Genomic DNA, 24501 nt, shown 5'->3' on the forward strand with positions numbered 1-24501 from the left:
TGCCACTGGATGCATGCCAGGTTCCCATTAGTGTGTGACATGTCTGCTTCATGTGTTGGCTGTCAATGTGATGTCTATGTGTGTGTGGATTATGTGCTTCTGACATGTGTACTCATGTTTGTTTTTTTCCCCTTTTCAGATGATGACGCAATGGAGCCAGAGGATGGTGTTGTCATGCCAGGCACTGGGTTGCTATCACACCACCAACCCAGCACAAGTGGGGGTCGTAGAACACGAGAACCCACTTGTGTTCCAGACCATCGTGTCTAGGGCTGGCAATGAGTCTAGCCCAGATGATCACTCTGACGACAATATTGAGTTGGATGTGCGTCGGGTCCATTTGTCAACGGTGAGTGATTCTGATGTGGATGCTCCTCTGTCCGCGACACCTACACTGAGGAGCCAGTCGGTGGTGGGACCTCCGCCTGTGGTAGATCGGGACGCAGGGTCACACTCCACACCAGTTGGTGATGTGCCTGGGGCATCACGTTAACGGAGGAATGTAGTCCTGCAGCCGCAGGTGGTGCCAAACCAACAAGGACGATGGCTCCTTGGGCCCCACAGGTGTCAAGCCCAGCAACGAGGTGGATGCGCACCACTGGGGTATACTGGTGGGAGCAAGCCATGGTTGCCAATTCCGAACAACAGGGGGCAACAATTGATAATATCGCTCAGAGCATGGAGCGTGTGGCCCAATTCCTGCTCCCCCATGCTAGGCTGGTGGATCTTCAGCAGCGGGCGGCACAGTCCACGGCCCGCTGGCTCAGGCTGGGCATGGCGGCCTCAGACAGGCCACGCCAGGCTGAAATGGTGTCTCTGCATCAAGCAATTGCTGCTCACGCAGAGGCACACAGGGAGGCCCTGAGGGAAGACCATGCTTCCCTCCGAGCTACTCTGGTTGTGCTCTTGATGTCCCAGAGGAAGCGGACAGAGGAGAGGTTGGAGCAGCTGGAGAATACCATCTCGGCTGAGCTACGTGCTTGCCGGGAGGTGTACCAGATGTCCAGCCAGGCCATGCAGGAAGAACTCTGTGTTACACGTGTTACCTTGCAAGAGGAAGCACGCGTATCATGCAAGGTTCTGCATGCTGACCTACGTGTCATCGCAGCACAGAACCAGGCTCACCCGTCCCACAGACTTGCTGCCAAAGAGGGGTGAGCTGCACATAGGCATGGTCATGTTACAGTGCCACATCAACTGTTTGAACCAGAGGGTGAGGAGGACAACAACTTATCTCCCACACAGGTCGGGCTGTGCAGGCGTTGAGCCCATGGAGGTTTTTTTTATCTCAACATCATCCCATGTGGGTGTTGAGGTGCACCCTGTACCTCCCCCCTCCTGGGTGCCTCCCTCCCCGGGTCGTATGTGGCCATTTTGATTTTTATAGTTAGTTTAATTAGTTAATATAGTTTAAAATTGCTTGTCTATTGTGCATTGATGTGACAGTGTGGTGCTTTGTGGCTTTTGAAGGCATCCACTGTCTGTTCCAGCTGGGCCCTTCAAGCTTGTCTCATGTATGTGTTTGCAGCTTGGGGTCCTGACTCCCATATGCCACTCCTGCTTCCCCTATCTATGGCTTTGCAAGGATGGTTCGGTGTTACAACCATTTACACAAGGGCATTGGACTTTCGTCATATCTGTGGCCTGTCTGCTGCTGTACTACCTGTGTTAACACCCATAGTGGGGATTAAGTAGGTTTTCTACACGACATGTCTGCAATCAATTTTGGTGAGTACATAATTGATATGTCCATTTATTGATGTTGATTGTGATGTATGTTCTTTTCTTGCCTGTATATGTGCTTGATGCACTTCATGCTGGAGACAGTAGCCTGCACTCTTTGGCTGTCAAAGTCACACTGATGGTGGGAGGAGTTTGGATGTAGGTCTCAAACATGGCCCAGTGACAACCAGCATGAAGATACACACGCAGGGAACTTTCCAGCCTTATTAATAGTTTTTATGCCCTTTCTGCAGGAAAATGAGCCTCCAGACTACCTTTCCCAGCAGACACAGGCCAAGAACTACTGAAACCTGGCCACGTTGGGTGGTGCACACGTGCGCATGCGTGTGCAAGCAGAAGCACAGGGCTTCTGCTCAGACGTCCGACAGAAACAGACGTGTTTCCAGGAGCTCCTAGCAAGGTGAGCAGCACAAGGGGCCACACCCCAGCCAACCTTCCATCAGGCCCCTTGCACATGCATGCTAAGTAGCGCTAGTGCTGGGGAGCTTGGCCAGGCATTGGGGAAGAAGCGCACAGTACAGCTAAGATGCGATTAGGAACAAATGCAAAGTAGCTTCACAGGTTGTCAGGGGCACACGCAGGGGCCGTCACCCATATCCTCGAGTCCTCTCTGCTACATAGAAGCTGAGTTATTAGCGCAGTAGCGTTCCTAGCCAGAAACTAATACAGCACACGGGGCACTCAGTGAGGCACAGACTTGAGTGCAATGCATATCATTTGCATGTGCAAATTGCCACGTGCACCTCCTATTACAATCCGCGGCTGGCAGAACACGACTTGTACTGAAGTCGCACCTCTCCATACGCGTCTTGCAGCTCACCCAAGGACCATTCTATCATGTGTGATTCTTGACACATTGGTCTTCCATTTACCGCGCGGCCACGTGCGCCTGCCTTACTTCATTGACAGTGTATGAACCATCATGGGGGCAAGCTAAAGTATACGAACAAAGCACCAGACAAGAGTGTTTGTGGAGAAGTCACTTAGTTTGAGGCATGAATGGTTTTGTGTGAGTGGTGAAAACACACACAGATTAGTAACTCACTCTCTCTTTGCAGCATTGAACTGCTCCTGTTAGCGGACCTGAGAGTGCTGTAGGGGAGGACTGGCCGCAAGGCCCTCCTCACCTGCAGCCTTCTCCCCAGGTGAGGACCATGACTCGGTGGGCGTCCCCTCATGCCACCCGGGCCCAGGTGGAGGAGGGTTCACCCGCCGACGACATTGCCCACACGTATCCGTTCCCTGCATATACCAAAATTCAGTTAGGCCTAGAAGCCATCTTGTCTAGCAAAGATGGCGTGAGTTCAGCGCACTGTAGCGCGGCCCCCGCCTTTGGAGGGCCTTTCATGCATCTCTGCCGCCGCAGCACCATGGCAGCTCCGCTGCGAGCGCGTTCCCATGAGAAAGTTGGGTACGAGCTAACACCAGATATTAACACTGTAACAGTCTGTTATCCACAATGTAATACTGCACCCCGTGTGACCTGGTCCGCGAGGCCAGGGCGACGCAGAAATGAATTCAAGTAGTGGTATTAGTGAACTACTCTTCTTAAACAGAATCTGCAAACTATGAATTAGCCATAAAAGTGAAATGTTTATATGACTTCACATTGTGACTGTACTAATGCTGCTAGATCACAGAGAAAGTGTCTTTAAGTCATATGTAGACACATGAACCCCTATATGTCTTCTTAAGTCACCCATAGTGGCAACCGTCAATCTCTGTGGTCCATAATATAGTTCTACCTCATGTACCGTCGAATGTATATAAATACTTAAAACACTGTAGTAGATATAATACCATGTAATGAAAAGGTACTCGGACCGAATGTATTAAAGAAATGTGTAACGAAATTGAAATATAAATGTGTGTTTAAATAAGATCAAAATAAGGCAAAACATTATAAAAGTTCTGCATTCAAAAGTCAGCAACGCACGAGGAAAAAACGTTTGTGAATATATGCAAGGCCATTCTCCCTCCCACCCTCCGAAGCCTGCCAGATAAAGAAGCTAAGGCATGTGCCGCGCTCCCTCACCTCCCCCAACCAAGCTGGAGCCGCTTCAGAGAGTCAGAGGCCCCGGTACCGCACCCAAGGCCACAGCCCGCCACCTGTGTTATTTACAGCACGGTAATAAACCCACGTTTGAATCCACAGATCTACCAGCACCCTCTCGTAAATCCCACAACCCCCCTAGACCACCCCAAGAATCATGACCCCGTGCAAAGACGACCCCCAACGCTGGGACAAGACACAGAGACCCATTTATATAATAACTTCTAATGCAGCAGACAGACATGTATCATTCGGCTCAGGCCCCAGAGCCCAGCCCCTCGACCTAAAATACCGGTCAATAGGACACAGGTAAATCTCACCCCAACCGACAACCACCAGACCTCTTACGAGGTGCATTCCTCATGTGTTGCATTTATTTTATAAGATAAACTGCTGAGCGATTTATTGATGAACTTAAATGTCGTTTCTTGAATAACTGCAGTGTGCATGGCCTAGGGCAAACGAGTCAGGAAAGGTATTCATCTTTGTCACAGGCTGCCCCAGCATACCAACACCGCTCGGATGACCTCAAGCTGGCCTGCCAGGCCCAACCCAACCCACGAGGCTGACCAGTGACGTCCTCACGCCAAGACCAACCACGATGCAGCAACACCTATAGTTAGTCGACGCCACCCAATCCCAATTAACTTGTGCCCCCTATAGTGTGTAGGTTCTGATGACGTTTTTTGTATTAGAAATACGCCTGTCTTTGCTATTGTCAGACAGAGCGCTCTCGGAGGTTGCAGAGTTCTTTGCATGCCCTATTCTTTGGATAAACTCCCACTTACGCTCACCCGCACTCTGTCTTGGCCTTATTCCCATTACGGGAGAGTCCCTTATTGTCTCTCATTGCGGGGAGGATCGTGCTGAAATTGGGGGCGCTTCCTTTCAGTGGTGACCCCGATAGCGTGATATCTCCAAATTATTTTTCCTAACTCCTTTTAACGACCCCCTTTTGGCACGAGAATCTCCGGTCAAAAAGGGAAACGCACGGTGAGCCGGCTCCGGGAAGCTACCCGCCAACGGCGACCGGTACGCTTAGAAGTGCGCACTCAAACTAGAGGGGGTACGGGATCCCGTTTGAAAAATCCCCTTTGAGTACCGCTCGCCGGAGCCGGGGCTGACTGTTGAGCAGAAAGGCCACACCGCCTGGACGGACCCAGTTTCGGAGACTATCGGTTCAAGACGGGCACGTGAGTACCGAGTGCGAGCGATCGTAAAGGGGAAGGGAGGGGAAATTGTGAACAGAAGAACGGGGACAGGTAGAGGAGAAGAATAACGGGGGTCTACTAAAGACGGGTCTTGAAAATTTCTTTATCTTTTTCTTTGCATATGGCCATTAGGAGTAAGAAGTAAATGAAGAAGTAGAAGTGACGGAAACCTAGCTCCGAAAGGGGGTGGAAGGCGGCGCCGCATAGTGCTATCTAAACTAGTACTGGGAATATATAAAGAAGTGAAAAATAAGTTATTAGTGTCTGGCAAGGGAAGACACAGAGTATATTTTAGTATTTGCTATTTCTTTCTATTCTTTTGCTCAGAGGGTAAGGGTCTGGACTAAAAGTGAGCCTGGGGTGAACTGATTAACATAAAATACCAAGACAGGGGGGAAAACAGCAGAAATAGGGATCAAAAATACTGGCACATGCAGACGGGTATCTAGTTACCCGAGTAGAACAACAGGGACAGCTGGACAGGAAGGAAAGGGAGGAAAAAAGCGAGGTGTGAGTGGGAAAGCATTGTGAGGGGTGCGCGCACCGTGTGAATAGTGAAGAAGAACGACTGACCGCGAGGGGGTGCCAGAGAGTGTGGACCATAACTAGCAGGTGGTTGATTGTGAATGAAAATTGCGCGGGATTGAACAGGGATGCGAAGACAATGAGGAATGGCGAGTAAGAAAGAATGTTAGTAGTGAATTTAACTTGCGTGATATCATTGAGAAGTCCGCTCTTGTCTGGCCCATAAAAATATACTTAGACATATCTATACGTAATCAAAAGTAAAGGAGGTGAACACGGTCAGTGCTATTGATTTAGAATATGGGGGCAGAAACTCCCTTGTCACATATTTGTACGAGCTTACCGGGATACGCTGAACGAATCAAGAAATACCACGATCAATGGGTAACAGAATTAAAAGGGGAAGGATTGCCCCAGATTTGGCCTGAGGGGGGGTCTTTTGAAAAAAGCGTTCTAGATATGGTATGAACGTGCATTCACCTCAAGTATAAGGGCAAACAGTGGCAAAACAGGAAGGAGATATTAGATCTCTGGAGACTATTTGAGGAAATACCCCCACCCAAAGCTCCGGCACCAAATATTGATCTACCTTCCACCACAGATAACCCACTGATGATTCCAAGAGAGGAAAAGGAACAGCTAAATACAGAACAACCTGCGGAGGTGATTAGTTTGTACCCGATATTACATAAACCAGCCCCCGCAGCAGGGTATAGTGATCCTACTTATGTGCCTCCCCCTACAACTACTACACCCCTAAGACCAACAGCCCCCCACCATACGAAAGCACTAGAGAGCGTGCCCAGACAAGCACGCAGAGAGGGGACATAGAAAAGCTAACGAGCGATTTAGAATCGAGGCTCTCGATAGCAAAGGATGAACTCTCAAGAATAAAAGACATATGTGAGCGTACAGCATGCACTCCCACTCGATCAGGACGTGTATCCAGAACATCAAGTGAAAGTAGACAAATTGAGGAAGGATGGAAAAAGGGTGAAATATTGTTCAGAATTGAGGAAGAACCGACAAGAATAATACAGGTGGAAACACCAGAGGGGAGCATCGGTGATGTATCACGGCAGACAGGGATCAGAGAGGACCTGCTATGTGATGTCCGAGGCGAAATAGATGAGAGTGATAGGTTGAGTATGGCAGTAGGAGGGGAAAGCGAGGAGCTGGACGGTGCATGCTCGCTAGGAACAATAGATGACGAGTGGATGGGACGACTAAGGAATAGAGTGGGGAGGATGGCGTCATTGGGGTCAGCGACGACCAAAGTGGGTGAGGGCGCAACGTTAAAAGGAAAATTACAACTTCCACTAATACACAGAGGGGGAGGAAGACCAAACTATATACCCTGGGCCCAGATGGATAAAGCTAATTTGATGAAGTTATTGCCCCCGTTGTCCGGAGGGGCGAGCAAGTGGATATATGCATTCGAGAAACATACTGCCGGCATACCGCTGGCAGTAGGCGATGTGAAAAGCCTACTAGTATCAGCAGTAGGAGATCAAGCAGACAGAGTATGGGTTAAGGCTGGTTTCCCGGCCGTGACATTAGATTGTGACCGTCATGATGGAGCGTCTTTTAATACAGTGCGGGCACGGGTTTGGGATGCGCTGCGGGAGACGTTCCCAGATACTCCAGATTTACAGTCAGTAATGCAGTGTACAATGAATGACGGGGAGGATGCTATGGATTACATTCTCCGGGTGCAGGAGATGTGGAGAGCGGAAACGGGCACACCCTGGCACCAATCCACATCTCTATTTTATTTTATCATTAAGAGAGGGCTCCCAAAAGAGGTGCAGAAGGCACTCGATAAAATAGCGGGCGTTGAGGCAAAGGGGTGGCCAGAGATCCAAAGTATAATAGTGCACCATTGCAAAAGGATAAAAGAGAGAGAGAGGGAAGTAGCACAGAAAAGGTTGGCAGACGAGGCAAAGTTGGTACAATCAAAACTGGTGAAGGTTGCAGCAGCGGTAGCAGGGCTCCCACTCATGAGGGAGGGAGACGAAGGAGAGGAGGGGCAAATAGCAATACAAGGAAGAATAGCAGCAAATTGGGCAGGACAAGGACAACGACAGTGGACTGAGCAGGAGCAGAACGGAGGTCCAATGTGGCAAGAGTGGGCCCCACGAGGGGGTAGAGGTGGGTACAGGGGCCGAAGAGGGGGACAAGGGTATGGTGGAGTGGGAGGAAATGGATGGCAGGGTCCCAGAGGTCCACAGGGGAGCTGCTGGAACTGTGGGAGGTGGGGACATTACTCGAGGGAGTGCAGAAGCAGACAAAACAACGGGTTCCAGGAGGCAGAACAGTACGGTCACCCACACCCAGGGAGCCCATACGGCCTCCCCATGGGACAGCACCAACAACAAGGAAATGCAGGGCAAAGAGGTAACGCACAACTACACGGACATCAGTACAGAACACAAAATCACCCACAGAATAATGACACTATACAATACATGCCAGGTAACACTTTTGCTACAGTAGCGAATGGAGCCCCCACACCCGCGCCCTACAGCGGAGTATCAGTAGTTTCGGGGAACATTTTTGATCAGGGAGGGGCAATGAGACACCCCGCATAGGACAGCCCACAGAGAACACTTGCGTGTCCAGTTCTATCTACGACCCACAATGCATCAGAGGAACCATTGATAGGGGCGCAGATAGGAGACAAGCAATTCATATTCATGGTGGATTCCGGAGCGGAGAAATCATGCATTAAAGAGGGCCGGTTCCCGCTATCTAATAGGACGTTAGAGACGCAGGGGTTCTCTGGGGCTGTAATTGAAGTTCCTTACACAGAAGAATTGGATGTAACGGTGGGGGGGAAAACAGTGAAGGCACCCTTACTGTACTATGAACGCTCTCCAATTAATTTGCTGGGGAGGGATCTCTTGAGCAAACTAAACATGACCATATCATTTACAGAAAGTGGTATAGTATGTTCAACACCGGGCATATGTCCTCTACGCATAATGGCAGTAATGCAGGGCCACGCAATCATCACAGAAATTAGAGGATTACCAAAAAACGAGGAGGTGTTTATTGAGGGCATGCGAACATTGGCCCTCATAGTACCAGAACTAAAAAGAATGGATTGGAGGATCCCAGCTGAGTTCCTCTTTCGCCCCATAGTGTGCCCCGACACAGCCACTGGGGCAGTGCTATCATTGGATTTGCACGCAGTACACGTGTCAGCAAAAAGGATATGTGTAATAGGGATTGACATGGAAGGATGCGAATGGCGTACAGTACTGTGTACAAATGCAAATATCCCACTGCGAGAGCTGTCAGATGAAGAGCTCTTTTCAGACGCCGAGACAGACGGCGAAATAGTAATGGAACTAGCAATACCATGTGACATCGTGATTACGGCCAGAGAAACTCCAATTGAATTAATGGCAGTAGTTGGAGCACCACATACATTTTTTGATGATGACATGAGGTTAATACCAACTAACATATGGACGAACGGCCCCCATGATGTAGGGTTATTACATGGAGTTCAACCTGTGGTGATAAAACTGAAAGAAGGGGCAATTTTACCCCGGGTGAGACAATATCCATTGTCTCGCGAGGCAGAAGAGGGAATAAAGGAGACAATAGAGGCACTGTTAGCACAAGGAATAATAGTGCCCTCAAATTCCCCATGCAACACATGCATTTACCCGATCAAAAAGGTGAAGGGAGGTTCCTGGAGGATGATACAAGATTTACGCCCACTCAATGATGTGATTCAGAAAGAGTTCCCTCTAGTGCCGAACCCGGCCACAATACTATGCAACATCCCAAAAACAGCATCTCATTTCACAGTTATTGACTTAAAAAATGCGTTCTTTTCGATCCCCTTAGCAGAAGAGAGCAGGTACTTAACAGCATTTACACTAGGGGGGAGGAGATTTGAACACTGCAGATTACCACAAGGATATTGCGAAAGCCCAAGCATATTCAACAGGATATTACATGAGGATCTAGGGAACCTATCTGTAGAAAGTACGGTGATTCAGTACGTTGACGATTTATTGGTTTGTGCACAGAGCGAGGAAGAGTGTAGAAAGGATTCAATAACACTCCTGACATTACTGGCCAACAAGGGGTACAAGGTGGATAAGGGTAAGTTACAATACTGCCTAACAGAGGTCCTATACTTGGGACAGCTAATATCAAAGGATGGAAAACGGATCATACCAGACAGAGCAGAGGCAATTAGAGCCGTTGGAGAGCCCAAAACAGTAAAAGAGATGCAAAAATTCCTGGGCATGTGCAACTACTGCCGAGCTTGGATATTAGAATACGCAGCATATACAAGGCCCTTGTTACAGGCACTTAAAGAAGCACAACAGGAAAACAGACACATAGAATGGACAGGAGAAATGAACACATCATTTAACTCACTGAAGGAGCTAATATCAAGCGCTCCAGTTCTGGCAAACCCAGATTATGGACGCGAATTCTTCTTATTTTCACACTGCAAGGGAACACTGATGACCGCAGTGCTGACACAAAAGACATCGTTGGGTCACAAGCCACTGGCTTACTATAGCGGCACTCTGGACGCAGTAATGCAAGGACATTTCGCGTGCGAGCAATCTCTCGCTGCTGCCGCGTTCGCCATTGAAAAAAGTGCCACAATAGTAATGGGCTGTCCAGTAACACTGTTTGTGGAACACTCACTATTTGCAATATTAGAGCGATCAAAAAGCACATTAACAACACAACGCGCCACAGCATATGAGATAATATTGTCCAGTGCAAACATCCATATAGTAAGATGTAAAACTGTAAACCCAGCCACATTCATCACGGAGGCGTGCACAATAGAAGACATGCAGAACCACAACTGTGCAACATACACCGGTGACGAGGGTCAGGATCAGGTGGTTTTTGAGAATGCCCTGAACGAGGGAGAGGTGTACTTCGTGGACGGGTCGGCCTCAATTGACATGGAGAGAGGAGAGAAACATGTGGGTATGGCAGTGGTACGATTAGAGGAAGGTGAATATGAGACACTAGTGCAATACCGCCTCCCATCACACTATTCAGCCCAAGCAGCAGAACTAATAGCACTAATAGAAGCATTGCATGCAGCTAAGGGGTGCGCAGTAACAATATACACAGACTCAGCATACATGACGACCACAGTACACAGAGGGCTGGCACGGTGGGGGCGGAGAGGGTTTCGACGAGCAGATGGAACACCTGTCCAACACGCAGAATTGTTAAAAGAATTGATTGAGGCACTGCAAGACCCCACGGCAGTGGCAATTGTGAAATGCCAAGCCCATACTACAAACACAGATCTTGTATCTTTGGGAAACGCGGCAGCAGACGCCGCCGCCAAAGAAGCTTCATACTTTCAGAAAGGTGAGGTAGGGGAGTACATGTTGCACCACACAGTAAGCCAAGAGGTCCCCACAGGATATAACATGATGCTCACACAAGAAATACTAGAGCTGCAAGAGGGAGCTAGTGCAGAAGAAAAATTGCTATGGACTAAGAGAGGATGCAGCAAATCACCAACAGACTTATTGTGGCGACAAGAGAGTTCAGGAAAAGCAGTGATGCCAGTTACGTTGTTAGAAATAGCCTTTCAACAACTACACTTCCCTGCACATAATGCTAAGCAACACATAGTGGCAGAGATACAAGAGGATTGGTTTGCACCTTGCCTCCAGGAACACATCACTAGGCTGGCATTGGAATGCACGACATGTCAAATTTACAACTCAGGAATGACATTACGCACACTGAGAGGTACAATACCAAAACCCAATGGCCCATTTAGAGAGCTCCACATCGATTATGTAGATATGGGAGAAAGGTGCAATGGGGCTCGTTACATGATTGTGGTCGTATGTCCCTTCTCAAGGTGGGTGGAAGCGGGCCCCTGTGCACGTCCTGACGCGAAAAGCGCCGCAAAGTTCTTAGTGAGGGAAGTATTCCCGCGCTGGGGAATTTGCGACGTGATTCGCTCAGACAACGGCACTCATTTCGTTAATGAACTGTTCAAGGAAGTGACTACATTATTGGGAATAAAACACAAATTATGTTCAATTTATCATCCTCAAAGTAATGGCGTAGTGGAAAAGATGAACGGCCTGCTGAAAAGCAGGTTGTCAAAACTATGTTTTTCCCTAAAAAAGACCTGGATGTACTGCCTACCTCTGGCCCTGTTCGAATTGCGCAATCAGCCAAGCAAAGACCATCATTTATCCCCACACGAGATCGTCACGGGAAGGAGAATGCACACAACACATTCGCCTCTCCGTGAACGTTCTGACGCACACAGAAGCGCTGCGGTATTAGGTGAGGAGTTTACCGACTACTTGAAAAAATTAGCACAAGCAGCGCGCGTAATTGCAAAACAACTTGCCCCGCCCTTCACAAGAGAGGAAGGAAATGCAACAGAAGCAGTAACACAGCCGGACAAACAGTCACAGCTGATGCCAGGCGACTACATATATGTCAGAAGTTTTGTGAGAAGGTGGAATGCACCACGTTTCCATGGCCCTTATGAGGTAGTGTTTTGCACGCCCACGGCGGTAAAGGTGAAGGGCCTGAGATATTGGGTGCATTTGACAGATGTACGCAGGGCGTATAGCGCCGTGGAAGGTGAGGTACAGGACGAGGCACAGGCAACAGCGGACAATGGAGTTGTGCAGAATGAATGATGGGAATTTTGTGTGCATTAAGTGATGAACATTGAACGCGACTGGCGCATGGTAAGTGTACTAAAATAAATATGTATATATATATATACTTTTTACAACTTTTGAAGGTTTTTGTGGGTTTTTTGGTTTTGGAGAAGTTTTTTTTTTCACTTTCCTTTTTATATATGAAATAATGTACGGATAGTAATGATTGTAAAATTACCTTGTCTGTGGACACACCCCCTCCCCCACCCACTCCCATACTTTGTCGAAACAACGTCACAACGCTAGAAATGTTTACATGCTTGTACTTAATACACTTTTGTGTTTCAAACAGGATTTACCATGGCATCCAATGGGCAGCCTGCAACTAATAGATTTGTTAGATTTAGAGAAATGTTAGTAGATAGATTTACATATTCATACGAATGTGGTTTATCAATGTGTGTTATTGTGTTCTTCATATCAATATTTTGCCTGGTGACATATTGGTTCATAGCGTTCATCTCTATCGAGATGAACGAGGGGGGAGGGGGGAGTAACATCACCCTGGCCCCTGGGACGAATTCAACTACAAGTATGAATATTAAAGAAGGTGATTTTTTGGTCTGGGATGGATCACACTTTGTATGGGGTTACTATACTGCAACACCCACTGCTGCCCTGTCACAATCAAGAAATTTCCAAAAAGAAATGGAAAATGACACAATGTCCCTACCTGAAATATATAACAGCCCCACTACCCTTCCCGCCCCGATACAAAACAGTGATTTGTTGTTTATTGAGGAAAATGGAAAAGTAATTACGATGACAGAACACAAGTTCCTATATGAGGAACTGGAAAAGGGGGGTGGGAAGGAGGAAGGGGGGCCTATTTTTTCACCTATCGAAACTAAAAGGTATAGGAGGAGGGAGAAAAGTAGGCGAAGAAGAGAGACAAGTAGGAGGAGGTATGATGAGTATTATGGGTTAGGCTTAGACAAGATGGAAGACCCACGACACCCCCACCAAGCAAATAAATGGTATGCAGATATGAGTGCAACAGCTAAACAGACAACCAATGAAAGCTGTTATGTCTGTTCGCTCATCCCCCATGCATCAGGCACACCCAAAGTGTTGTTGCCAAGAGAATTGCCCATTGTGGATGCCCAATGTCTCCTTCATCTCACACTGTGTAGAATAAAGAACACCTTCCAAGCACACAATGTCTCTTTCAAAATGATACAGAACGACAAAACGTGCTATCCAAAAGCGTCTGGAGTGGTCTGTCTTAAAGAACCCTTTTTTGCAATACAAGGGACACTGTTTTCCGAAAACAGATGGAAAGATGAAGAAGTACTGTGCAAAGCGGAAGTACTGAGAGGTGTCCAATCAGACAAGCTGCGGTGGATGGAAAAAACGTGCACACCAATATGGAAAGAACACATCTCTAAACTAACATGGGTAACAGCGATGGAGAAACCCTTCAAGCTACAAAGTGAAATAAAAAACGAACTATGTTTCAAGGGAGAAGGAAAAGTGGCAATGGGAACGAATAAAAACTGTAACAAAACTCTCACCATCCCAGACATGAAAAAAGGAACAGCAGCGCTAATGGACACATACTGGGTATGCGGTAATCAGGCTTACTTGCACCTTCCCCAGGCATGGAGTGGCAGCTGCTCAATGGCCACTTTGCACTCGGCCCTAATGGTGATTCCAGAAAGTCACGTCGACGAAAATAAAAGGACGCAAGGAAACGTGAACCAAGGTGCAACTTCTCCCACTGCAAAAGCGCACCTCTATGTCCTGTCCTCCGGAGGGAAGGAAGAGGAGCTATCACGGAACAAGCGAGCATCGAACTACATATCACAAGCATCATCCGATTTATTGGCACAGATCCCAGACAGGTATCGCCTGTTCAGCTCCGTGGAAACATTTTTTGCCTCACTAGTTTCAAGTGTCCAAGCAAGAGCAAATGCAAAATGGCTCCAGATCACACGGTGGGAACTGATTCAGCTGGCCAATGACACTGAAGAAGGGTTCAACATAATAAAGGTGGAACTACGAGCTCTGCGACTGATGACCATGCAGAACAGGTATGTTCTGGACCTGTTAACAGCGATGGACGGAGGTGTTTGCCGAAAAATAGGAAGTGCCTGCTGCACGTTCGTACCTTCTGAAGACGCAGAAAATGGATCCCTGTCCCACGTCATTGAAGCAGTACATAACCTGGGAGAGAAGATGAAGATGGAAGGTGGGGCTAAAGATAGCTCATGGTTCGACAATATCTTCTCCTGGGTTCCCTCATGGCTTGGAATGGCAATGAAGTTCTTGATACCAGTTGTGGTGTTCCTCCTCGTGGTGTTCTGCCTGTGCCAGGTGGGCCTCCGATGTTGTGCTAACGCAGTCCCTAACGGTGCAATGATGATGGTGACAATGGGCAACTCTGGTGGTACAATTAGGGCGACACAAGAAGTACATGTACAGACAGGAACAGATAACACTCCCAGGTACCAGTTAGTGCCTATGTACCGTGATAAGTACATAGTAGACAAACTATGGCACACCACTATCAAAGAACCCCGAGATGTGGAACTGGAATGGTATGAGGAGGTCTGGGTAGACTTGGAAGAAACTGGTGACTGTATATATTTAACATGTACACCAGACGAGTATGCTAGAAGAGGTGAGAGCTTGAGGGGGGTATGTAGGGCATGGATGCCTAGAAAAGGAACACCTGCATGGGATGACGCAGTGATAGAGGAACAAGAATGTAGAAGATTGGAAGAGCTAAAGAATTCGTTACTTTAGTAACGAAAGGGGGGAAATGTAGGGGAGGACTGGCCGCGAGGCCCTCCTCACCTGCAGCCTTCTCCCCAGGTGAGGACCATGACTCGGTGGGCGTCCCCTCATGCCACCCGGGCCCAGGTGGAGGAGGGTTCACCCGCCGACGACATTGCCCACACGTATCCGTTCCCTGCATATACCAAAATTCAGTTAGGCCTAGAAGCCATCTTGTCTAGCAAAGATGGCGTGAGTTCAGCGCACTGTAGCGCGGCCCCCACCTTTGGAGGGCCTTTCATGCATCTCTGCCGCCGCAGCACCATGGCAGCTCCGCTGCGAGCGCGTTCCCATGAGAAAGTTGGGTACGAGCTAACACCAGATATTAACACTGTAACAGCCTGTTATCCACAATGTAATACTGCACCCCGTGTGACCTGGTCCGCGAGGCCAGGGCGACGCAGAAATGAATTCAAGTAGTGGTATTAGTGAACTACTCTTCTTAAACAGAATCTGCAAACTATGAATTAGCCATAAAAGTGAAATGTTTATATGACTTCACATTGTGACTGTACTAATGCTGCTAGATCACAGAGAAAGTGTCTTTAAGTCATATGTAGACACATGAACCCCTATATGTCTTCTTAAGTCACCCATAGTGGCAACCGTCAATCTCTGTGGTCCATAATATAGTTCTACCTCATGTACCGTCGAATGTATATAAATACTTAAAACACTGTAGTAGATATAATACCATGTAATGAAAAGGTACTCGGACCGAATGTATTAAAGAAATGTGTAACGAAATTGAAATATAAATGTGTGTTTAAATAAGATCAAAATAAGGCAAAACATTATAAAAGTTCTGCATTCAAAAGTCAGCAACGCACGAGGAAAAAACCTTTGTGAATATATGCAAGGCCATTCTCCCTCCCACCCTACGAAGCCTGCCAGATAAAGAAGCTAAGGCATGTGCCGCGCTCCCTCACCTCCCCCAACCAAGCTGGAGCCGCTTCAGAGAGTCAGAGGCCCCGGTACCGCACCCAAGGCCACAGCCCGCCACCTGTGTTATTTACAGCACGGTAATAAACCCACGTTTGAATCCACAGATCTACCAGCACCCTCTCGTAAATCCCACAACCCCCCTAGACCACCCCAAGAATCATGACCCCGTGCAAAGACGACCCCCAACGCTGGGACAAGACACAGAGACCCATTTATATAATAACTTCTAACGCAGCAGACAGACATGTATCATTCGGCTCAGGCCCCAGAGCCCAGCCCCTCGACCTAAAATACCGGTCAATAGGACACAGGTAAATCTCACCCCAACCGACAACCACCAGACCTCTTACGAGGTGCATTCCTCATGTGTTGCATTTATTTTATAAGATAAACTGCTGAGCGATTTATTGATGAACTTAAATGTCGTTTCTTGAATAACTGCAGTGTGCATGGCCTAGGGCAAACGAGTCAGGAAAGGTATTCATCTTTGTCACAGGCTGCCCCAGCATACCAACACCGCTCGGATGACCTCAAGCTGGCCTGCCAGGCCCAACCCAACCCACGAGGCTGACCAGTGACGTCCTCACGCCAAGACCAACCACGATGCAGCAACACCTATAGTTAGTCGACGCCACCCAATCCCAATTAACTTGTGCCCCCTATAGTGTGTAGGTTCTGATGACGTTTTTTGTATTAGAAATACGCCTGTCTTTGCTATTGTCAGACAGAGCGCTCTCGGAGGTTGCAGAGTTCTTTGCATGCCCTATTCTTTGGATAAACTCCCACTTACGCTCACCCGCACTCTGTCTTGGCCTTATTCCCATTACGGGAGAGTCCCTTATTGTCTCTCATTGCGGGGAGGATCGTGCTGAAATTGGGGGCGCTTCCTTTCAGTGCGCAGGCAGGAGGCCAGCACTCACCCCAGAGATAAGTCTCTCTTTGGCTTGCATTTAACCCATGTTGTACAATGTGCATGAAGAACATAGTTTCTCTGATTGAGTATGTGTTATTGTCAATAGTTGTATTTTGTATTTTGCCAGATTTCCCTTGCCCATCCAACTCCCCTCTCCTGCCCCTCTTTCCGTTTATCGTGAATACCAATGCCTATCCAAACAACGGATCCCTGACCCTCTTTACCCGACGGGATCTCGGAGGCCTGTGTAAGTTTTACCTTGCAGGCGCCCAGACCACGGAGGGGGTGGTTGGTTCGTGCGACTCCTGCACCTGGAGACCGGAGCTGTGACACCACCCATCAGTTGTTGCATCCTCATTGTATATTGTTTACTGAAAATGGTACCCATCCTGTTGAACCATTGTTGAACTGTGCTACCTTGGTTGTTCTATCATTCTGCTTGGACATGTGCTTGGAAATTTTCTACGACTTCAAGTCATCTACTGGAGACTCTTCCAGGGTTTTTTGGTGGCTACAGACTTTTTCCCTGGTTTTGGGGTTTGGCTCCTTGGAGTTCTCTGCGATTTGGTATTTTTACCAGTCAAGGTGGCCTCTGAGAGGGCATGACCATATTGACACGCAAAGTGGAACATGGAGACCAAGGGGTAGGGGGATCCTGAAGCCAGGTAGACTAGAAGGAAGAAGGCTACAGACCCCAGACACAGTTGTTCAGAAGGTCATTGTGATGTGTGAATGAGGGAGGGCCTTTGTTATTGGACAGTAAGCTTGGGCTACAGTGTTTAGACACTCTCTGACAATGTCATTGTGGGGTACTATGTACATGATGTGCTCTGCTGGTTAATTGCTGTTCCTGTGTTGTGTTTACTTTTCAGGTGTCAGGGGATTGTTGTGGTTTGACATGCTGCGGTGTACACATGTGCAATGTTCACATGTGATGTGTACAGGACACTGAGGGTCACTTGATTTCACATGCATATATTGAGTGCATGTCCCTACTGACACACACACTTACACAATGCTCCACCACACGTACAACCACCCTTCCATGCCCACACGTGCACACAGATTGCCTTCTCTAGCACACTGTGTCCCTGCAATGCATGATCAATTTCCATTTGGGGATCATGTTGCTTGTCCTTTTTATGTGATGCTCAAGGTGTATCCCCAACACAATGGCTGCTCACTGTGCTGTGTGCTGAGCAGTGTGTAGCAGGAGACACACACAGCACACGGGTTAGGGATTAGCGGATTTGGCTTGGCCAATGTGCATGAGAACAGGCATTCAGTCTTTTGTTGATGCTACCACTGGTGGCAAGCATTTGTGTATGGCTTGGTATGTGTGGGTGGTTGTTGGTCAGTCATTTCATCTGATTCCATGTCAGGCGTGATTGTCTCGGGCCTCTTTCCATTTATCACATGTCACTTTGTATGTAATTGGACATGTGTTGTGCTTTTGCTGTTGCATGCCATGTCATGGTGTGATGTGGGTTGGGAGGGTTTGGGTGACATACCAGTGATTGTCATGGCCTGTTTTGAGGTGGGTGGTGTGATACTTTTGGTCACACAGGATTGGTTATGTTTATGTAGGTAGGGATGCACACAATGTAGCACTTCCATGGCAACAGGGTGGTAAGGTTGTGACAGTTGACTGTCTCTTTGTCATCATCGATTGTCACCTGGTATGTGCCAGGCCTGTGTGCACTCCGCAGGGGTGGGAGTTTAGGTGAAAAATGTGGCCAAAAGCTGGGTCCGGGCTGCCTCACCACGTGCCCTTTCCCCTCCCATGGGCAGCGCCTGTGCATGTGGTTGGGGATGTTGGGGCACCACCATGTCCTCCGGTCCATCCCGCCGTGTTTCAACATTGTTCAGGACACATGCTGACACAATGATCCTGCACACTACTGGGGGTGCATATAGTAGCTGTCCGCCAGAGCGGTCAAGGGAGCAGAAGCGTGACTATAGCACTCTGAATGTGCGCTCCACTATGCCCCGGGTTGCAATATGGGCAGCGTTGTATCTTACCTGGGGTGGTGTGGTGGGGTTCCAGATTGGCGTCATCATGTGGTTGCTCAGAGGGTAGGCACTCCCCTGGGGAGGTGATAATGGTTGTGATTATTTGGGTTTGTGTATTTGCATGTGTGTGACATGCATGCATGTGCACAGGCATTTGTACTCACCTAGGAGCCATGTGTCGCCATGCTTCCCAGCTTCCAGGGCCCGGCTCAGGGCAGACATTCTGTATATGAAACTGTCATGGGTAGAGCCAGAGTAGTTTGCATAGACAGAGGTGATGATGCCCTTGGCATCGCATACAACCTGCACGTTGATGGAATGCCAGTGCTTGCAGTTTCGATAAATGTGCTCAGTGGCCCCAGGTGGATGTAGGGCCACATGGGTGCAATCTATGGCACCGAGCACTTTGGGGAAGTGTGCCACCCTGTAAAAGTCCTGGACCACGGCCTGCCTTTCTGCGGGTGTTCTGGGCATGTATATGTGCCTGCGGACTGAAGGGCGCGCAGTCATGATTGCCAATACCTGGTGTAGGCTGCGTGACTGCGTGGCCTGTGAGATCCCCCCACTATGGCAGTAGTCCGCTGAAATGACCCAGTGGCCAATAAATGCAGGACATTGAGCACCTTCTCTAAGGGGCTCAATGCTTGGGAGCACAGGGTGGGTGATGCAAGGTCATCTTCCCATTCCCTGACCAGGTTTAGGATGATACGAGGTGGAAATCTATACCTGCCATAGACCTGGTCATCAGACATCCCAAAAAGGCTGGTCCGGGGCAAAGAAAATGCGAGGCCTGGCTATTCTCCTCCTCCTGCGGTGTCCCACGATCAGTGATGCGACAAATGGGGCATTCATCATAGCTGTATATACGTGTTTGTTGTTTGCGCACACTTTTATACTGTGCGCGGGGATGCTTCTGCCTGCCTTCGTGTGGTGGACGTGATGACGCCTGTGCGCATCTTTTACTGTGCGCGGGTTTCCCATATTCGATTCCATGAATACGTGTTGTTCGCGTGCATGTGGGCGTTCTGTGTATTTCCCTGCAGTACTTCCCCAGTTATGCCTTCTTTTTCACGCATTGTTCCTCATTCCGCGTGTTCCACCCACTTTTTGGTGTGTGCGCTACATGTGCACTTTCGCTGTGCGCGTCATGCACACATTCGGGATGTTGCAGTGACGTGCGTGCCCGTGTGCGCCACGCGTGTTCCGCCCCCTGTCCCGCCCCCTTTTTGGTGTGTGCACTAACATTGTGCGCTTTCGCTGTGCGCACCAGGCACGGCGTTCAGGATGTTGCAATGACGTGTGCGCCCGTGTGCGCCACGCATGGATTTGGCGCGCATCCCCGGGTAAACACGCGCAGGGCCTTCCATGAATCGCACGTGTGCGCGTGTGCTTGCTTTTTCACGCTTGCGCCACGATTTTCGGTGCACATTTGTTCCATGAATCGGCCCCTTAATATCATAATTAATTAATCCTACAAAAATTGTTTATGTTCCACATTCCATCTTTATAAAAAGAAATAAGCAATTAAATTCATTTTACCACAGAAAACAAGAACATCTAATCATATTAGAAATAAAGATGACCCATTTGCTCAATTTTTAAAGAATTTAAAAAGCCTACCACAGGTACAGTTGATGTGCTCCTTCCAGCCAAACGCTCATTCCACAAATCTTCCTTTTTTACATTAAATTGGACATAATCAAACTTTCTAAAGTGCTGTGTGTGTTTCCCTACAAGAGCTGGACAAGTTAACAGTAAAGGTCCTCTACTAATTCCTGAAGGAGAGAGAATATACAAATTAAATATTCCGCTGCAGTTTGACTATACCGTCACAGTATTTGCTTTGTATGAGACAGGTTCCAACGGTGAGACAGGTTCCAACTGAACTTTAAAAAGGATCTTCTGACTCAGTGGTTCGGATACATAGATAAATAAGGGGCTGAAATTCCTCTTTTTTTGTAGTTCGTAGCTAGGTGGAAAAGAGATTTATAACCCTGCATTGTGTCTAATATATTGGCCTAATCGCTTTGATAGACCAATAGTTTAGCCCTTACAGGATTTGTAATCAAATCTTCAATGGTTTTGTCAGTCTCCCTCAGCAAAGTCTCCCTATATTCAGTTAGTTCCTTCAAGAACTATAAGTTCCCACCTCTAACCATTCTTGCCAAATCAATGTAAATGGACCCTGGAGTTGGATTTATGGGATTCCTATACAGATTTAAGAGCTTCCAATTGGCTCTAGTGGTCAAAGAATGAATGCCCAGCTCATATAAATCACAGCCACCAGAACCAGTGTCTGAATATACTAGACTCACTGCAAGAAGCTGTCCTCCAACTTCAGTAAGATCTGCAATACTCAGAAGAATTGTATTTCGATTCCTTTTAAATCTTTGGGATAACCTTACCATCAAATAATTTTAGAATCGGTATTAATGTAAATCGACCAAACTTTGCATCTAGCCTGATTGTCTGATTTACTAGTGCTGTGGTCCTTGAATACGGCCAATACCTTATTTGTGAGGTTTGGATACAGTGGGAAAACCGAGATAACTAAAGCTGTCAACTCTTTCAAGGGAATCATCTTGGATTGTCAGGTTATCTAATTTGGGTAAGGCAAGGGCTGCTGACATTAGGGATTCTCCTATATATGACATGTATAGGTTAAACAGATAGGGGGCATAGACGCACCCCGGTCTGACGCCAATGGATGTTACAATTATTTCAGATATGCCCCCCTCTGCATTTAACCTGCCTTAAACTACTGTTTGTTCATGAAGGCTGATTATTAGTCACAGAAGCCCTTCGTGGAAGCCTTGTTTTTGCAATTTTACCCAAAGCAAATGTCTGTTTACAGCATCAAATGCTGCAGACATTTCTACAGTGACAATAAAGATAGACTTGTATTTTCGAGACCATTCTTACATTCGAACACATTTCAATATCACTCCATTCAGGGTGGTGTTTATTTTCTTACAAATAACCAATCTGCCATTCTTGAATTATACCAGACTGGTCCACCCATGAATCTAGATGACTAAGAATCAGGGCAGCATAAACTTTGCTGTCTGCATCCAATATTGCTATCGGACAATCATTTTTCGGGTCGCACCTTGGGTCCTCTTTATATATTGGTACGATGTGTGCGACCCGCAATTAATCTGGAAATGGATTACTTAGAAAAATCTGCTCAAATAAAAATGATAAAATTACTATCCACTCCATTATTGCACATTTAAATAATATTTTGGAAAGTTTATTAGGGCCAGGAGCTCTAGACCAGCTTATCTTGACAAGAATTTCCTCAATGATCTGATAATTGGAATATTATACAACTACATCCAGAGCATTGGTCGAGAACACATTTAAGTAATGATATACCCAGTCAGCTTCAGATCCTGAGTTTGTTTGTATTTCAGACTGACATATCACGCCGTTATTGATAGTCCTCCAAAAAGCAGAGGAATTTTTGTTTCTCAATACCAACAGCATATTCTAAGCGTCTTGTTGGTACAGCAATGCTCTGTGGACTTGCAACCAATTTGTGCAATGGGCTTTAACCTTTTTAAAATTTTGACCTGAGTGATTGACAGAGACAAGTCTTTACTTCTTTTTAGATGTTTAATTTGGTGTCTCATATCCCGTTTGCTGTCAATAACCTCTTTGTCACATATATGAATGTGTTTAGATTTTGGCCCATTATTTGTAGAAGCCTTACCTAATGTGAATTCAAGAACATGATTTATAAAAGGTTCAAAGATCTTGACTGAAAACGCATCAATTTTCCATTGAAGCGAGGTCTGAATCAAACACCTTGATATCACATCATTGATTTAAGGTTCCAGGAAATTTTGTTTCGGGCAGATTTAACTGTTAAGTCTCTGGTCCATCAAACATTGTGTTTTTAACCTCAAGGCCTATTCCTAAAAACAACATACAATGATCACTCAGATTAGGGGGTGTCACATTAAAAAAATTACACATATTATGTACCCAGTCTGTCGTAAATGTATAGTCAATGGTTGAAGAGAAAGTTTTGCTTCTCCACGTGTACTTCTGTGGAATGTCTCCCTCAACTGAACCATTTAACATTTTGAGAACTAGGCCTTGGAGGGCTATCACCCATTTGGCTCCATTGCCCTGGCTCTTATTTGAGTTGCAGTGGTTGCTGTGTCAAAGCCTACACAGTGAGCATTGAACTCACCTAACGAAATTGGCGATCCACTTCTAAATATTAGTGCTCCAGCCATTAATGAACCTAATTCGCCCATGATTTATCCAAATTCATGATCCCCCTATGCCAGTTGACATTTACAAACAAAAAATCTTGATTTGATATCCCATCCATCACTATTATATGAGATGCTAAAAACCCTCACAGGACATCCGTGATGCTCACAATTACTATCCCGTGACAATATTTGATAAAAGTGACCAAACCCCCAGATGGACGGCCCCATTTTCCTTTCTGAGCTGCTTGGAATTAGGACACATACTCATCAAACAATGGTATTTCAGTTAGCCAAACTTCTTGAAAGCAAACTATGTGATGCATCTGAAGAAGTTGTCCAACTTCACCATTAGCTAGTAACTTCCGATGTCCCCTTGAGTTCCAGCTAAAAAATGAGACAGGTTTCACATTGGGCTATGACTGGTCGTCATTCCCAGACTGGAAAAAGGCTCGATTTAACCAGGATAATAATAAGTAGACACTACATTCTCAGGCTTATTTTTGTGACAAAGACCCCTCTTCTCGCATGGTCCCTACAATCTGTTCATACCCGAATCTCACTCAGGAGGGGGGATGATTCTTTACTTGGGTTGTTAAAACATTCTCTCCCCACCCGAGCACAATGATACATCGAAACCTAATTGTCTAAATAGATGGTTTTCTCTCAGTATGATATAAATGACCACTTGTGAATTCATGGACATGATTGCTCGATCAGTGCGATGCAGGTCTATAAAGTCGACTCTATTAATGTCCACTGATGAGAGAGCCTGTAGTTGGGAATTTCATTCATGTGACGCATGATATGTGATCTATTCAGTATGATTTCTTGGTTCTCAAGTATCAGGTCTTCGACCAGAAATGTAGAAGGGCCCTGTCATGTGGGGACACCACCCTCTGGCATAGTAGAGGAGTCCCATTCATAAGGGTTTTTTGGGCCTTTAGAATTTATTTAAACACTTTGAGATGGTCGTTGAGTTTGTCTGCATTGGTCTCCAAAAAGATAATATTGGCCATCAGGTTTAACAGAATCTTCTCAAAAATGATACTTAATGATTTATAGTACACATGTCTTGGCTTGCTGTGGAGCCTAATGCAGATTGCAAAACAGACTGAGTATTTCCTTATTCCTGCAATCCCAATTGTGATGGATTAGCTAAACCTAAAGGCAGATTGCAATTAGTGGACACTTTGGATCGTTCAGCACAAATAATCTCATGCAACGGTCTGGTTGTCACTCGGACTGATCCTTGGCACTGGCTTACAGATCAATGTCCATAGATGTGGCTTGAGGTTCTACAGTTTTCATCATTGCCCTAGATGTCATAGGGGCGTCAATCAGAATTTCGACTTCTTCTGTGGGCTCCTCTCAATGAAGGCTTTTTTAG

This window comes from Ambystoma mexicanum, chromosome 5p (genome assembly GCF_040938575.1).
Source record: "Ambystoma mexicanum isolate Mex_15411 chromosome 5p, UKY_AmexF1_1, whole genome shotgun sequence".
NCBI lineage: Eukaryota > Metazoa > Chordata > Amphibia > Caudata > Ambystomatidae > Ambystoma > Ambystoma mexicanum.